We start from the raw sequence: 14,731 nt of genomic DNA on the forward strand, positions 1-14,731 counted from the left end.
TAGTATGGCTACACAGGGCACAGTACCAAGGGAGCAGTACAAATCAGTATTTGGGCTCTGTAATCTGACGTCAGCCCATGAACTGCAGCCAATTGTGCTATTCCCCGTCATCACAATCATTTGTTCTTTGTCTATTTCAAAAATCTGTTCTTTTCTAGTCCTGTTCAGAAATCATCTGCTCAGAAATTCCCCCCATATTTCTTCTACACTTCATGTTGCTCCCACAGAAGATCCCAAGTCAAATAATTACAAATCACACCCTCAGTTCAATGTCAATCAGGAAAAGGATTAATTCCATTTGCCAGCAAACAAAGAAACAGCAAAAGAAAGAAGATTCAGCTAGCATTTTTACTATTTTGAGACAGAAACATACTACATAAATGATGGCATTTAATTATCATTATCTCGAATAAATGCTTCATTTAACCCTCTCCTTTTAAAAAAATAAACACCTTAATGTTCACGTTTTTGCCTGTGACATTTTTAGCAATAACTTCTGGTTGTCAATGACAACAATCATATTTAATTGTTCATCCTGACATGCTCCAGCATTCTATTAAAACGCAGATTACTCTAGATTGAATAAATGAATAGCAAAGATGTGGGCCAGGAGTTCTGAACACATCAGTGGAAATAGTGAGTTTCATTATCTCTCATGAAAATGCAGGAAGAGTCAGTACAGGTCAAGAGCTTGTTAGAGTTTCAGCTTGTCCATTTCTCCTGAGTTTTCAAAAAACCAAGTTTTCTATTGATTCTATCTTGTGCAGGGGAAGATGATGAAGGTCATATTTCTTGACTGGGTATAATTTGGCAATTTAAATATCTCAAAATTATAATTCCAGAAAAGAATGAAATATATCATGTCCTTTACTTTTTAAGAGGTACAAAATAGATAGCTCTGTTAATTTGATTTTGAAATCAAAAGAAAAAGTTAAGACATAAAAATTAGATGTCTTAGGAGACTCACAAATAAATCTCAAAAGAGGAAGAAAGAAAAACACTGCAGAAATTGCTCCAGACCCCGCACCAAGCTGTATTATCAAAGGCAAGATGTAGGGGGCAGATGCCCCAATAAGCCCTGATAGCTGACCTCCAGAACTCAATTGCCACCATGCTCATGGCCGATCTCCACAGATTCCAGCAAGCTTCATCCATGAGTGAATCTGCTGAAAAACCTAGGTATGGGGGACTTGTGACTAAAATCTCTAGGCTTGTATGGAGTTAGAAACGGGTTAACTACCCCCATATTCCTGTGCTTTCGGTAGTCTGGCAGTCATTCCCACAAACTGCCTCTGGTGCCATATAAGATCATTAACAGCCATGATCCAGAGACTCACAAATAAATTTCAGAGGAGGAAGAGAACAACACGCTGCAGAGATGTCTCTGGAACCCAAAGTCACCATACAGTTAGAAATTTAACTATAACTGTATCACCCTATTTAAAATCTTTCTGGACCATGAGGTTGCATTTATGGCTGCACAGCATCTCATACTCTATACAAGGGCTTAATGGCTCCAGTGTGATACAACAATCTTCACACACTTTCTTTTAAAAAATTGTTTTGATTATCTTTAGCATATCATACATAATAAATAATACAAAATAAATTATTTAGGTCCTGATTAGGGGACAGTATTTGGGAATTGGGGTGGAATTATCCAAAAATTGGTGGTGGGAAGGTGTAATGGTGGTGGGATTCTGTTGGAATATTGAATGTAATCAATTACTATGAAGAACTTTATAAAAATAAAATAAAAATGAATTAGGTGTCTTAGATATTAGTTAGCAAATGACATCCCATACTAGAACTTATAAAGCTTTACCAGTGCCCAGAGAGATAAAATAGTGAGTAAGGCACTTGCCTTAAACATGAGTGACCTGGCACTGCATATGATGTCCTGATCATATAACTCTGGTTCCAGAGTTATTCCTGAGCTCAGAGAAAGGAGTGACCCCTAAGCATTGTTTGGTGTAACCCTAAAATAAAATAATAAAACAATGGGCTGCTTTAACTCTTAAGCTTCATTATAAGAGAATTTAAAAAATTGTTAGAGATCATATGTATCTATGTCCCTGTATATATGTATATATGTGTGTCTAAATATATACAGTACAGTCAAAGTATAACTAGATTATTATTTCATTCATTCACATGCATGCATGTGTACATAGATGCACACTCAGATACATGAATAGTATGTGCAGTGTTAGGGTGTTGCTAAACCACATGATGGTATCAGACAACTAAATCCTACTTTAAGAGTAGAGTCTTACAGGTATTTTTCAAGAAGTTCCTATAAGAAAATGACATAAAAGTTATAGCTGAAAAATGTCGCTGCTATTAATATATTTTCCTGCATACTTAAAGGTACTTAATACCTAGAAATTGTCCTTTTATTCATTTGTCCCTGGACTTTGAAATCTCCAAATACATTTCAAGTAAAAAAAATACACAAATTATGCCAGGAACTTATTATGCCACTTAAGTGTACATCAAATGAATCACTTAGTTATCTATAAAGTATATGTAACACTTTCCATTTATTTTTTTTTTGGGGGGGTGGTAAGATGGTAAAAGATTTAAATTACAAGGGAGATTGTAGAAGAAGAGAGATTAGAGTAAGAGACAGAAAGTAGGATAAGAGACAGGGTCCTTGAACAGAGAAACTTGAGTTTAAAAACCTAAATTGTCTCTGAAAAGAACCCCTAAGAATGTCATGGCTACTGTAAACTTTCACCTGGCCTTGTCCCAAAGTGTAAAGCCCTGAGTTATTTCAGATCTGTGGTGTACACTGTGGTAGGTGTAGGGATTTTGAAGACTTCAGTAAACAAAGTCCACAATCAAGAAGACCCAGTTGTCTTAGAGATTATGGGGAGACAACTAACATTAACATTTCATGCTTGGGGTGCCAACTGCTTGATGTGCAATTACATGGAAGAACAGTCTGTCTCAGTGATGGTGGAAAGTAAAGCTCCCCCACCTGCTTCTTTTTTTTTCTTTTTGGGTCACACCCGGCGATGCACAGGGGTTACTCCTGGTTCTACACTCAGGAATTACTCCTAGAGGTGCTCAGGGGACCATATGGGATGCTGGGATTCGAACCCGGGTCGGCCGCATGCAAGGCAGACGCCCTACCCGCTGTGCTATTGCTCCAGCCCCCAGATGACTGTCTACAGCCCCCCAAATCAGTGACTCATTCTTTGAAGAGTCAGCAGAAGGGCTTCGCACAGAATTTCATGAACAAAACATCTCACATAAACAATCTCCTACTCTGTCTCTGATAAACATTTTGCTCTCAGCCCAGGTCTATCACTCTCACACCTCTTTCCTTTCTTCTTACCTTAACCTACCTTAGGCATTGGGAGAATCCCTTGTGTGGGACAGTAACGTCCACCAACTGCCAACCCCTACTGCTTTTTTCGACCATTTTCTGCTTTTCTATGTAATTTCTTTTTAATTCTAGTCCAGAATCACTCAACCACAACACTGTTGTCCATTTGGGGTCTATAATTCTTTGTTGGAGCTGTGTTATGTATTGTAGGGATCTCGATAATATTTGATGTAGTAGGGGGACTCTACTTATTAGATGATTGCCTTTCTGCTGGTGATAACCAAATATCAGTTGTCCAAACATGTCAAATTTTCCCTGGGAAATATGTAGCTAAAAGCCACTCTTCTATAATCTCTCCTTCATTACATTGGTAATTAAATCCTGAGTAGAAAAATATATCAGGGTGAATTCTGAGCAGTCTCCTAACCTGAGCTACAGAGATCAGAGAGGGCTCCCTAAAGGAAACATCAGAAATGCCAACACACAGGAAGAAGCAACTTTCCCATGCAAAATATTATCATGTCTTAAATACTGTCTACAAATGAGAATAAAACTTCAAAGAAAACATAATGTAATTTAAAATAGCAGCAGGTGGCAAAAAATACAATCAGTGGAAGTGAGGAAAAGGGAGAAGATGAAGAAGCTTATGTAATATGAAAAGGTATTCTGGATTTTTCTGAGGTCAATGGGGTCACTGGAACATTAAACACACACAGAATGTTATAATTATTATTTTGGAAATATATTATGATAGGCATTAATAAAGTTAATTAAGGACAACAAAGGTAGAGAAAGCTAGGAGGCTATTATACTTCTAAAACAGTTATGTAATTTTAAGATAACACAGTGAATGACTCAATTCCAGGCCTTCTATATAAAGAGTCCAAAAATGTCAAGAGTTTTGGCAATGTCAAAAGGAAATATAATTTTAAACATGAGATTTTGCAAAGAACAAAAAATATAGTCATTAAGTCTTATCACTTTTATTAGAATTAAATTTTATAACTATTTTTCAATATGAAACTCACTAAAAATTAACTTTTGGGTTCAATTGCATCATCGCATTTTGAAGTTTTATCCAGCTTTTCATCTTTAGATATAACCTATATTTCAGTGAGTCCATTAGAAATAACCCAGCAAGAATAACATCCCTTAATCTAAACTCAGTAGCTGCACATTGCATTCACTTAGATGTCTACCAGGTATCACTCACACAATATATTACAGTATCCTGAAAACATTTTCAGTGACAAAAATTCTTTAATACCTATGACACCTATTTTAAGTTCATACAGAGTTTTTAAAAATATTCTGGATCAATTTCTCCCCAAATTGATTGTAACATGCATTTCTATCTTTATAATAAGTCTTTACTAACACCAGCTATTGTTCTGCACAGTTTAACATTAGTTATGAAACTTGCCCTTATGACTTACTATTATGAGATCAATGCTTTGTTCAACTCTCTGTGCCTCAAAGCTGCTTATTATTAAATTGTGGCAGCACTATTTGTTCCCAAATGGGTTGGTCTTAACCTAATCTTCAAATCCTTGTAGGCACATGTCCATAGGCATCTTATTAACTGAAAATACTTACTCATACAGTCTTTCCAATTGGAAATAAACAAGGAATTTGGGATATATATATATGTATATATATATATATATATATATATATATATATATATAAAGTCATGTATAGTAATGCCCACTTCTATTTCAGATTTTTCTAAACCCAGTAGAAAATATACAGGTGATGGTGGATCTCTTCTTACTCCTGTGCAATGACATTTTATGGCATGCCATTTCTCATTTTCCAGTCTAACTGCTTATTTCCAATAGAATTTTTTTCAAAATTTCATGTGGATATTGGGTCTCATACCATATCCCTTGTCTTTTGTGTTGAGATGAAAACTGTATCTTATTTACACAATTTGCAATGATTATTTAGTCACAAATAATGTGGTACAACATGGACAAAAAATAAAATGCAAAAAGGAAATTACAATGGGATGGAGTATTATCATGCAGATTACCAAAGTCAAAGATGTAGAAACCAGAAAAAGTGGACTTAATATGTTTTCTTTTATATTCAACTGTGTTGACTGCTCTACAAATCAGATTCATGCTTTCACTATATTTCATCTACTTTTTAACAATTCTGTCATTTGTGGAGTAAAATTTGAGCCTACCATTTCTATTTCTATTATGAAACAGAACAACTTTTCCTCAACCCATTGTCTAATTCCTAGTTGGAAGTTACTATATTTGATGCTATTAAATATTGTTTAAGAAATTGGATTCTGGACCCAGACTGTCCCAAGCACCCTTCTCCCCCCTCCCCGGCCCCGGACTGCCTCCCTGCCTGGCAGCATGCCAATCTCCAGCACTGCAGCCATTTTCTCTCCCTGCCCAGCCGTGCAAAGCCCAATGTAAAAGAGCATATTCCCTGAAGCATCACGTGAGGCCTCATGTAAGGATTAGAGGAATATCTGAGATGAAGGACATCTTCTAGAAGGGGAAAATAAAAAGGCAACCCCCATTGGCAGAGCCCATCCAGAATGCTTTTTCGCAACAAGAGGGAACAGGTATAGTGAACTTGAAGATCCCCCTTCCATACCACCACCACAACACGAAGAAACAGCACAAATCCCCACCACAAGGAGAGGACAATGAAAGGAGTCCAGAAACCCCAATAGGTGTTTCCTACAAACTTGAGTTCTCCAATAAAAGATTCCGAGATGAAATGCTGAAGATGTTTAATGAACTCAACATAAAGATTGAATGAGTATCTATTAAATTAAAGGAGGACCTGACAGAAACAATAGAACAGACAGCCAAGAAAATACAGGGAGAAATGAGAGCAGAAATAAAAAAGCTACAAAAAGAGATGTCACAAATGTAGGATTCTGTAGATGAAATAAAAAACTAAGTGGGGACTCTCAATAATATAATGTCTACAGCAAAAGACAAAATCAGTGATCTTGAAGATGAGCTGAAGGAAGCCTACAGGCAACAACAAACAATGGGAAGAGACTTCAAAATAGTTCTAGGGAGAATCAGAGTCCTAGGGGATGATTTCAAGAGAAACAACATTAGAATATTTGAGTACCAGAAGGACAGGGAAGCAACCCCAACGAAATAGTCACAGTCAAATAAATTATTGCTGAAAAGTTCCCAGAGCTGGAGAATGCAGGCATTCAGATTCAAGGAGCCGGAAGGCTGCCAGCTAAAGAGACCCAAACAAAAAACTCCAAGACATATCATAGTTAGAATGATGGACGTCATGGATAGAGACACAATACTGCAAGCAGCAAGATCAAAGAAGGAAACCACATACAAAGGAGCACCCCTTAGATTCAGAGCAGACCTATCAGAGGAAACCCTCCAAGCCTGAAGGCAGTGGTGGGATATAGTGAAAATAATCACTAAAATGAATGCTTCTCCAAAAATACTTTATCCAGCTAAATTCTTATTTAAACTCGAAGGAAGGGCATAATATTTTGTGGATAAACAACAGCTCAGGAACTTCATAGGCTCAAAACCAAACCTAAAAGGACTAAAGGGGCTATTGTAAGACAAGAAAACCCTCTACAAGCACAACATCTTACAGAAAGATGGCGCAAAATCACATAACAATAATCTCTCTCAATGTCAATGGTCTAAATTCACCAATTAAGAGACACAGAGTGGCAAAATGGATTCAAAGACTGAACCCAACATTCTTCTGCTAGCAAGAAACACATCTGATTAGCCAGAACAAACACAGACTCAAAGTCAAAGGATGGAAAACGGTCTACAAGCAAACAACTCCCTCAAAAAAGCTGATGTGGCCTTACTAGTGTCGGACATCATAGACTTCAGGTTGAAAAAGATTAGAAGGGATAGTGAAGGCCATTTACTATTAATCAAGGGATATGTGGAGCAGGAAGAATTCACTCTCCTAAAGGTGTATGTAACCAATTAGGGACCAACTAAATACCTACAACTGCTAACAGACCTTAAGAAGAACATTGAGAGCAACACAGTAGTAGTTGGAGACTTCAACACTGCCCTATCACCTCTATATAGATCAAGAAGATTAAAACTCACCAAGGAAATACTGGCATTGAAGGAAGAAATAGAAGAGAGAGGGCTAATAGATCTATACAGGGCTTTATATCCCCTGTATATATCCAAAAGGGATTTATATCCCCTGTATATATCCAAAAAGAGTACATATTCTTTTCCAGTGCACATGGAACATTTTCCAGAATAGACTATGTTCTGGGCCACACAACATACCTCAACAGAATCAGGAAGACAGGCATTGTATCAGCTATCTTTTCAGATCATGATGTACTGAAGATAGAATTGAATCAAACACAGATGCAGAAAACCAAATCAAACACCTGGAAATTAAACAACTTGATGTTAAACAATGAGTGGGTCATGAAGGAAATCAAGCACAAAATCAAAAGGTACCTGGAAACAAATAAGAACCAGGACACGAGCTAACAGAACCTGTGAGATGCAGCTAAATCCTTGTTAAGGGGAAAATTTATAGCCCTGCAAGCATTCCTCAAGAAGGAAGAAAGGGCCCACATAAATAATTTGACTCCACAGCTTAAGATGTTAGAAAAGGACCAACAAAAGGAGCCCAAACCTGGGAGAAGGAAAGAGATAATAAAACTTAGAACAGAAATCAACGACATGGAAATCCAGAAATCAATCCGAAAGATCAGTGAAACCAAGAGTTGGTTCTTCGCGAAAATAAGATTGATAAACCACTAGCAAGACTCACAAGGAAGAGAGAGAGAACCCAAATAAACCTAATCAGAAATAAAAAGGGGGATATCACAACAGAACCCAAAGAAATTCAAAAGATCATCAAAGATTACTTTGAAAATCTGTATGCCACGAAACAAGAGAACCTAGAAGAAATGGATAAATTCCTGGATTCCTATAATCTCCCAAGACCGAATCAAGAAGACCTGAATACCTTAACAGTCCTATTAATATCAAGGAAATTGACACTGTAATAAAAAATCTTCCCAAAAGCAAAGGCCCTGGTCTAGATGGATTAACAAGTTAATTCTTCCAAACATTTAAAGAGGATCTGTTGACAGTTCTTCTTAAGCTTTTCCAGGAAATTGAAGAAACAGAAATCCTCCCAAACAGTTTCTATGAGGCTCATATCTCCCTAATACCCAAAGCAAACAAAGATACCACAAAAATGAAAACTAGAGGCCAATGTTCCTGATGAACACAAATGCAAATATTCTCAACAAAATATTAGCAAACAGAATTCACAACTCATCAAAAAGATCATACACCACGCCCAAAAGGGATTCGTCCCCAGGGATGCAAGGATGGTTTAAATTTTGAAAATCAATCAGCATAATCCATCATATCAACAAAAGAAAAGATAAAAACCATATGGTCATATCAGTAGATGCAGAGAAAGCATTTGACAAGATCCAGCACCCATTTATGATGAAAACTCTCACCAAAATGGGTATAGAAGGCACTTTCCTCAATATAGTCAAAGTCATCTACTACAAGCCTACAGCAAACATCATCCTCAATGGGGAAAATCTAAAAGCCTTCCCTCTGAGATCAAGTACAAGACAAGAATGCCCACTCTCTCCATTTCTGTTCAATATAATACTGAAAGTACTTGCAGTAGTGGTTAGGCAAGAAAAAGGTATTAAGGGCATTCAGGTAGGAAAGGAAGAAATCAAGCACTAGTCTGTGGAATATAAAATAACAGAGTGGGAGACTAACACCCAAGAGTAGTAGAAATAAAGACCAGGAGGTCTGCTCCATAGCTTGGAAACTGGCCTCACATGCTGGGGGAAAAGGCAGCTCAGATAGAGAATGGAACAGCAAGAGGATTTTGGGAGGACCCATTCGGGTTGGAAGATGCAAGCTGAAAGTAGACTATTGACCGAACATGAAGACCGTTCAGTACCTCTATTGCAAACTACAACACCCAAAAGGAGAGAGAGCAAAAGGGAATGCCCTGCCACAGAGGCAGGGTGGGGAGGTGGGAGATTCCATGGGGGTGGTGACAGGGATACTGTGATTATTGGTATAGGAGAATGGGCACTGGTGGAGGGATGGATAAATGATCACTGTATGACTGAAATGTAAACACAAAATTTCATAAATTTGTAACTGTACATCACAGGGATTTTCTAATAAAAAATTAAGAAGAAAAAGAATTTGGAATCTGTTTCATTGAGTACTTCTTTATTCTCAATTGCAAATTGAGTGTGTAGTTAATATGGTTATAAGAAATTCCAATATTATCTGATATGATTCATTTAATAATTTAAATGACATTATATTATTTTCTTTTTTGGCTTATTGCATTCAAATGAGCAAACCAACTCAGAATTCAAAAGTTGCAAAAATAAAATCACCAATTTTAATTTTACAAAAATTTATTGTATTCTAATTGTGAATGCTAATTTTTCAAAATAAATAAACAATTTTCAAGCATGCATAATTATTTGTGAATCTGAAGGAAGGGGAAATAGAGGTCTAGTAGAATTTACTAATTGCAATGCGTTTCCTTGTACTCCTATTAGCTCTATCATTATTGCTGTGGGAAGTCATATCTATTATATACTCTTCCTTTGTTACTTTATCACTCTTATGACATTTGACTGTATCTTAGATGAGAATATAAATTATGTGTCTTCTTCATTTCACAGAGCACCCTACACAGTTTCCATCACACAGTTGATTTTAAATAATTGACCAATTGATCTTTTAGTGTAAATTTTTCTGAAATCTGGAACTTAACTGAAACTGCAAGAAGAAACTTCTTAGATGTTTGACACAGAAATACATACTATCAACCAAAATTGATATTTGATGCATATCATCAATGAAATACATATTTTCAACCAAAATTAATACAAAGAAAAACAGGGAAAGGCAGAGAATAGTCTTCAAACTAAGGTGGAAGTGTGGGATGGAAATGATCAGATGCTGGTTCAGCTATTTGTGTAGGCAACTCTATTGGAATTAAAGGCTGGACCAGTCAACATTTTCATCAGCAGTCAATAAGAAACCTTTTCTACATGCACCCATGCCAGTACTGGTTGTTCTTATTCTTTTTGATGTGCAACACTCTTTGTGGTGTGAGATGCATTTCATTGTTATAACTTGAATTTCCATGACGATTAGTGATGTAGAGAGTTTTTTTTCCCTATAATAGATGACTGGATAAAGAGTCTGTGGCACATATACACAATGGAATATCTCTTGTTCCTAAGAAAAGATAAAGTCATGCAAAGTGCTGCTTCATGGAGGAATTCGGAGAGTATCATGCTGAGTGAAGTTAGATGGAGAGGGACAGATACTGAATGATCACTCTCATATGTGGGATATAAAGAAATACAGGTGTAGAATAAAAATGCCCAAAGACAATGTAAGGAAAGCCCATGAGAACTGATGTTCAGTAGGAAAAATGCCGCTTGAGGAGACTGGGGATAGGATAAGGAGGGGACAACTACTATGGTGGGGGAAGGCATTCAACCAGAAGAAGGTGATGTTGAATGGTGGTAAAATGTTATATGTAAAACTCATATCAGCAACAACACACTAAACCACCATAAAAAACATAAATATATATATGATAGATAGATAGATAGATAGATAGATAGATAGATAGATAGATAGATAGATAGATAGATAGATAGATAGGTTTTTATTTTAAAGCACCTTTCTTAGAGGCAGACTGGTAGATTGGAGACAAATTGGAAGGTGATGAAGAGGGCACTGGTGGAGGGAAGTGGACACTGGTGAAGGGGCCAGTGTTGAAACACTTTATGCCTGAAACCCCATTATGAATAACTTTGTAATTTAATAGTGACTAAAATACTTTAAAAAAAAACAAAGGACTTCACAGATTGAAAATGTATTGTCAAGCATGTAATATCCAAGATTGTCACAACAAAGCAATACAGACTAGAAGGTTCAAACCACAAAAGTTTATTTTCTTGCAGCTCTGGAAACTAGCAGTGTGAGAAATGCCTTGTTGATCAGTTTCTGGTGAGGGCTCTCTTCTTGATCTGTTGATGCTTTCATACTTACACTGTTCTTGTATAGCATGAACTCTGTGCAGGGAGAGAGCAAGAAAAAGCTTTCTGGTATCTTTTCTTATAAGATCCGGATCCAGTCTGATCAGAGTCCATTATTATGATCTCAATTAACTGTCATTAGAGGGTAATTGAATTGTCATCCTTTAAAAGGTCTTTTTCTAAACACATTTTCATGAAAGGAGCTGGATTAAAGCTGCAACATAAGATTCAGGAGGCCATAACAACATTTAGTCCATAAATCATTTGTAATCCTCAGATCAGTAAGGATGCAGGACAAGATCCATATTATCATTTCTCAGTGAAAACATTGAAAATCAGCAAGCTTGAGAGTTTTTCCAAATCACTGAAACAGTGAAAGATGGAGAATCAGAACTCATTTTTCAATATTATTTCCCCATATTTCTGTAGGTATATTTCTGTTTATTTCAAGTATTGGTGTTAACTTTGAGCACAGTGAGTTAGTTTTACAGACTCCAAGTGCTATGAAAGCAGAAATGTAGAGATATAAAAGTGTCTCAGTTTGAGAGGAGAAGAGATGTGTCATCTGAGAAGGAACAGGGAGTACAGCACAAAGGAAGTTTCAAGAATGATGCTAAACAACAATGAGATATCATATTATACCACAGAGGTTGGCCCATATCCCAAATAACAAAAGCAACTGGTGCTGGCGTGGATGTGGGGAGAAAGGGACTCTCCTTCACTGCTGGTGGGAATGCCGACTGGTTCAGCCCCTTTGGAAAACAGTATGTATGATACTCAGAAAATTAAAAATTGAGCTCTTATTTGACCCAGCAATACCACTTCTGGGAATATATCCCGGAGATACAAAAAAGTATAGTCGAAATAACATTTACACTTGTATGTTTATTGCTGCACTGCTTACAATAGCCAAAATCTGGAAAAAGCCTGAGTGCCCAAGAACAGATGAGTGGTTAAAAAACTCTGGTACATCTACACAATGGAATACTATGCAGCTGTTAGAAAAGATGGTCATGAAATTTGCATATAAGTGGATCAACATGGAAAGTATCATGTTAAGTGAAATAAGTCAGAAAGACTGAGACAGGCATAGAAAGATTGCACTCACCTGTGGAATATAAAGTAACAAAAGAGGAGACTAACACCCAAGAATAATAGAGATAAAGACCAGGAGGTTTGCCCAATGGCTAAGTTGGCCTCACATGCTGGATGAAAAGGCAGCTCAGACAGATAAGGTAACACCAAGTAAAGGGTGCTAGGAGGACCTGATCGGGTTGGGAGCTGCCGAAAATAGGCTATAGAACAAACATGATGGCCACTCAATACCTCTATTGCAAACCACATACCAAAAAGGAGAGAGAGAACAAAAGGGAATGCCCTGCCACAGAGACAGGGTGGGGAGGGGAAATGAGTAGGGGTGGGAGAGATACTGAGATCATTGGTGGTGGAGAATGGGCACTGGTGGAGAGTTGGATAACCGATCATTGTATGACTGAAATGCAAACACGAACATTTGTAAGTATGTAACAATACCTCACGGTGATTCATTAATAAAAAAATTGTCACTTATCACTTGTCATCTCGTTGATCTTTGATTTGCTTCAGTGGGCCCCAGTAATGTCTCCATTAGTCCTTGCCAAGTGCTATTGTAGCGCCCAATGGTATCGTCTCTCTCCAGGAACACGAAGAGCCTCAAACCATTCTTCAGGATTTTGACAAAGAAGTCTGATCATCCCATGGGTGGGTGGCCATGCAGTCTTTTGACATCGCGTGGAATCCAGTTGGTAACACCTCTAGTCCAGTGGTCGTCTGTAATCGCATTACGTGCCTGGCCCATCTGATTTTCGATGACTTGGCAACCGAGATAGCATCCTTGATTCTTGATCATCGACGGAGGTCAGAACTCTGGATTCCTTCTCTCATTTGAGTGAAATGTTATATTCCAAGCTTAGCTCTTTCAGTTCCTCTTTGAGATAGCTGAGTAGCATTCTCATCCTGTTTCACAGGGCCCAGCTCTCTGAGGTGTATGTTAGTGCAGAAAGAATGGTGGAGTTGAAAATATGTGCCCCGTACTGGAGGTTCTTCATCCTCTTAACCACTTCTTTGACACTCTTGAAGGCATCCCACGTTGCTTTCTTCATCCTGTGCAGTTCTCAACCCAGGTGCACATAGCTGCTGCATTTGGAAATATTCATTTTGTTGAGAGCAAACAGGATATCATAGACTAGTTCGTTTTTCATGCACATTGTCATGGTGAGATTCAGCTGCAGTCTGACCTTTCCACACTCACTTGGCTAATGTTTGGTGTTATTAGAACGATGTCATCAGTGAAGTGAAGGTTTAGTTGCTGACCATCTAACTTCACTCTCATTCCTTCCCATTCTAGGTGTCACATGATGTTCTTGAGGGTGGCACAGAAGAGTTTCGATGAAACGATGAAATTCTGCCGAACTCCTCTCTTGACACTGATAATCACTTCCTTGTAGTATGGTGAGATCCTGGTGGAGGATCCATAATACAGCTTGTGGAGGATCCTGATGTACTGAGTTTGAACACCCTGTTTGGCTAGGGCTTCAGTGACCACTTCAGTCTCAACAGAATCGAAGGCCCTCTTTAAAACGATGAACATTAGACAGAGCAGCATCTTGAACTCTTGCAAAACCTCAATGAGCTTGGTCACCGTGTAGATATGGTTGATCATGCTGAATCCTTTTCATAACCCGGCTTGCTCACATGGTTGTCCTTCGACTAGAGTTCTGCCTATCCTATTCAGAATGACTCGAGTGGATAACTTGTCCACGACAAACAACAGGCAGATTGGGCAATAGTTGCCAATGTTGTGGATATATCCCTTCCTGTACAACAGAATGGTCCTACTGATTTTCTATTGGGAAGGAACTTTGCATACAGGCAGGTAGTGTGTGAAGAGCCGAGCCAGTGTATTGATGAGTACTGGCAGCAGATTCTTCAGGTGTTTGGGTCTGACTTTGTCTGGACCGGGTGCTGTACGCGTCTTTATCAATGAAGTGGCGTGTCGGATTTTGGAAGGGAGAACATTGGAAATGACATATCCATCCTGTGAAATTTGGTATGTGGGCATGTTTTAGGTGGATGAAGGGATCTGAATAGAAGTTGTGAATAATCTTCTCCATTGCTCTTCTGGAAGATGTGATAGATCCATTTTACATCAGAGGGCAGTCATCTTGGTCTTGTAGTTGGCCAAGAACAGGCGAGAGTTGCAAATACTTTTCCTGGCTTCCTCCACATGGGCCAACACTGCTACTCTTCTCTCTTTGAGGTCTTCCTTTATAGCTTCTCTGCAC

This window comes from Sorex araneus, chromosome X (genome assembly GCF_027595985.1).
Source record: "Sorex araneus isolate mSorAra2 chromosome X, mSorAra2.pri, whole genome shotgun sequence".
In the NCBI taxonomy this organism is placed as follows: Eukaryota; Metazoa; Chordata; class Mammalia; order Eulipotyphla; family Soricidae; genus Sorex; species Sorex araneus.